At 37.4% G+C, this 3,593-nt stretch overlaps 1 pseudogene; it reads left to right on the top strand.

Moving 5' to 3' along the window:
• The first annotated feature begins 1,548 nt into the window (after nt 1-1,548).
• On the top strand, nt 1,549-2,283 carry LOC102479398 (40S ribosomal protein S13 pseudogene; annotated as a pseudogene).
• Nucleotides 2,284-3,593: the final 1,310 nt, after the last annotated feature.

Raw genomic sequence — 3,593 nt, 5'->3', positions numbered from 1 at the left:
CTATTTCTTTGCCTTTTCTAGCTTGTGGAGGCTCCCGACATTCCTTGGCTTATGGGACCCTCTTTCCATATTAAAAGTCAGCAGTTTATAGCTCTTGGTCATGCGCTGTTCTTCCATCTCTCTCTGAATCTAACCTCACTCAGAAAGGTTCTTTTAAGGACTCAGGTCATATGGTCAGACTTCCTCCCTTCAGATAATTCAGAATAATGTACAAATGTCAACTTTTAAAACATTAATCCTGCATTTTAAGTCTCATTTTCAGCAGTTTCTGAGATTAGTATGTGAATATATTTGGGAAATTGTTATATTGCCTGCTATACAAAGGGTCTTGAAAAAAGTTCACAGAAATTTCATCATGAATGATGAATCAGGATATTTTAACTAAACTGTCTAGCATCTCTAATTCTTACAAAAACTTCTAATTATAGGCATTATAATCTTTATATACTTAGACCAACTGAGACTTACTGAGATTATTCTACAATATACAACTAATAATTTTTCTGTTTTAGAAATTACAAAAGTAATAAATAATGACGTGATATAAACAAGAGGAAAAATCAGATGTAAGGAAGCTTTGAGCCCTAAACACCATTTTTGAGGTTCTGGGATATTGCAGGGACATGGAAAAAGCCAAAGTTTCTTAAGGTCATGCTGTATATAGTCATTGAGTCACTGGTGCAAGCAGTTTGTGTGTGTGTGTGTGTGTGTGTGTGTGTGTGTGTGAGCAAGCAGTTCCTCATAAAAAACTTGACTATTGTACCTCCATCTTTGGGCCTTATGTCTTGACTACCTGCTTCCTAGGATTCTATCTCATGTGTCATAATCATTAGCCAATGGGAGTAAGGTGTCCATGGTTCACTTAGACTGGAGTTTCCCAATGTAATGTTGAAATATTGGATAATAATTCCTTGTTTTGGCGGGGGTAGTCCTGTGCATTGTAGTTTGTTCAGTAGCATCCTGGTCTCTAACCACTAGATGTCAGTATCTGTAACTGTCTCCTCCCACCTCCTGAGTTACAAATATTGCCTGCTGTTATCAAATGTTCAGGGGGTAATAATAAGTTGTTCTAAGGGAACAACTTACTTAAACTAATCAAGAATGACGCCAATGGCCCATTGAAACGCCTTGAAGGAGGTGAAGATCCTGGATGATATCCCTTTATGAACAAAAGAGGGAAAAAGAATCTCTATCAATCGAGTAATTTATAGTGTCTCCCACAGTGGTAAACTAAGCTTTCATCTGACTTCAAGGCCCATTAATCTAATCATCATGTATGACACATTTCTGACTAATCTAATCCAACTCTAGATATACGTTAGCTTTGTTTTCTAGTAACAATGTTGTTTTAAATAATCCTTACCATTTTAAAATTTTTATGAGTCATTTTGCTTTTGCAGTATTTTAACATTAAAATTTATGGGATATTATGAAAAAAACCTCAATAGATGGTATCATTATTATCACTTAGAAATGAATAAAAGCTTTAAAAATTAAGTTTAAATCTATTTCCTCCCTTTTTGCTGCCAGACTGCCACCATCGTGGGTCACATGCAGGCTCCTGGAAAGGGCCTTTCCCAATCGGGAATGGCCTATTGCCACAGCGTTAGTGCCCGGCTGAAGTTGATGTCTGACGATGTGAAAGAGCAGATTTACAAAGTGGCCAAGAAGGGCTTGACTCCCGAAGGACTTATATGGCGTTGCACAAGTGCGTTTTGTGACAGGCAACAAATTCTTTCTATTTTTTTTTCTTTTTTTTGGAGAGGTTTTCGCTATAGGGCACGTGCGCTCCCCAGGCAGACAGAGACATAGAGACAGAGAGCGAGAAATCCCCCTCCATGGGGGATGGTCACTCCGCAATCCCTTCTCCTCCATTCTCCTCTCGGTATCTTGGGCACGTACACACACGCGCCCGGCGAGTTTTAAGCCACTGAGTCGGGGACATGAACCGCAGTCGACTACGTGGGAGTCCAGCGACATAGCCATTACGCTAATTGCTGGTTCCCAACAGGCAACAAATTCTTGAGAATCCTTAAGTCCAAAGGACTTACTCCTGATCATCCTGAGACTTTCTACCACTTAATTAAGAAAACCCTTGCTGTTTGCAAGCATCTAGAGAGGAGCAGAAAGGATAAGGTTGCCAAATTCCATATGATTCTAATCGAGAGAATTCATCGATTGGCTTGCTATTTTAAGTCCAAGGAAGTTTTCCTCTCCAATTGGAAATAGGAGTCATCCACAGCCTCTGCCCTGGCTGCAGAAATTTGTGCACTCAAGGAATAAATATCATTGTTTAGCTTTAAAAAATTCTATTTCTTCTACCACAGCATTATTGAATATATCATTTCTTCTCAGTCTTTGCAAAAATGATCTTATGATCTTTAGCATTTTGCAGTTCTGTTGGTAAAAAGCTGTAATGTTTTACTATTTTAGGTTGAACACCTTTGCTTACTATTATTGCTAAAAGTGATTTTCTACTTTCAATGGTTACTTGTATTTCTTTTGTCATGAATTATTTAACCTATGTTGCAGACTCCTGAGTTGTTCTACAATGGGAAGAGTTCCTTAATGGGAACATCTAAAAAAAATTCCAGAAGTGATATATATATTCTGCCATGAGATTTGAGTTGAATTGACATATACTGCACAGGAAGAAATTCTGATGGCTATTGAAATAATAACAAATAGGTGTTTATGCATACATTAAGTCTGGAATTTATATTGTTGAATGAAAAATAGTCTGTATATGCAATCACAAGCTAATTTACTATGTGGACACACTTCGAAATGTTGCAAATGCCTCTGTTACTGAACCAACATTTTGGATCATGTGTAGTCAGTCACTCGTCATCCAGAAAAGCCAATCTATGAAACGAGAGTTCCCAAAGAGCAAAGCTTTCATTAGATTGATGTCACAAAAGGGGTCATAAACACAGCTCCTCGATTGGCAGTGCCTAAGCTTTTTGAGAAAGTCTGTGGCTACACAAGGGTGGGCAAGTAAAGGTCGGGGGCAGGCAGGTGACTTCAATGAAGACATCAAATCTTAATCTTGATGGAGTGTGTCAGAGCATGTTCATGTTGACAACAGGGAGTCTGTCATCATCTAGTTTGTTTCTGTTCCTTGCTTGTTCTGGGAAAAGGACTCAAATCATACATTCTCTGATTTTATCTATCTCTAAGGACATCCCGCACACATGGGATAGGAATAACATTTAACCAAAGTGTTCTGTGAAAACCATTTAAGCATAGAGTTTGATGTTTAAAGGACAGAGTAGGCTAGGCTATCATGGCTAAATTACCCCTGTACATGTGCTGTTTAAAGTAAAAACTTAGGCTAGTGGCTATTTCTGACTAAGCAAGTTAAGAAAGTACTTATGCCAACAGCCAATTAGGATGAATATCATGTCTCTCTTTGTGATAAAAGCATGTAAGTGATAACTCTTAATTTTGCTGACACACATTTTATACTTTTAGCTAAATTTACTAATATTATTCAGAAATAAAAGCAGAAAGACATAGTTTTGGAAAGTGAGCATCATACATTTAATATATTAATAATAAACTTAAGTATATATATGTATATATATATATAT

The sequence above is a fragment of the Tupaia chinensis genome, unplaced genomic scaffold (assembly GCF_000334495.1).
Source record: "Tupaia chinensis unplaced genomic scaffold, TupChi_1.0 Scaffold140301_1, whole genome shotgun sequence".
Lineage (NCBI taxonomy): Eukaryota > Metazoa > Chordata > Mammalia > Scandentia > Tupaiidae > Tupaia > Tupaia belangeri.
This window is presented reverse-complemented; position numbering and strand designations above follow the sequence as displayed.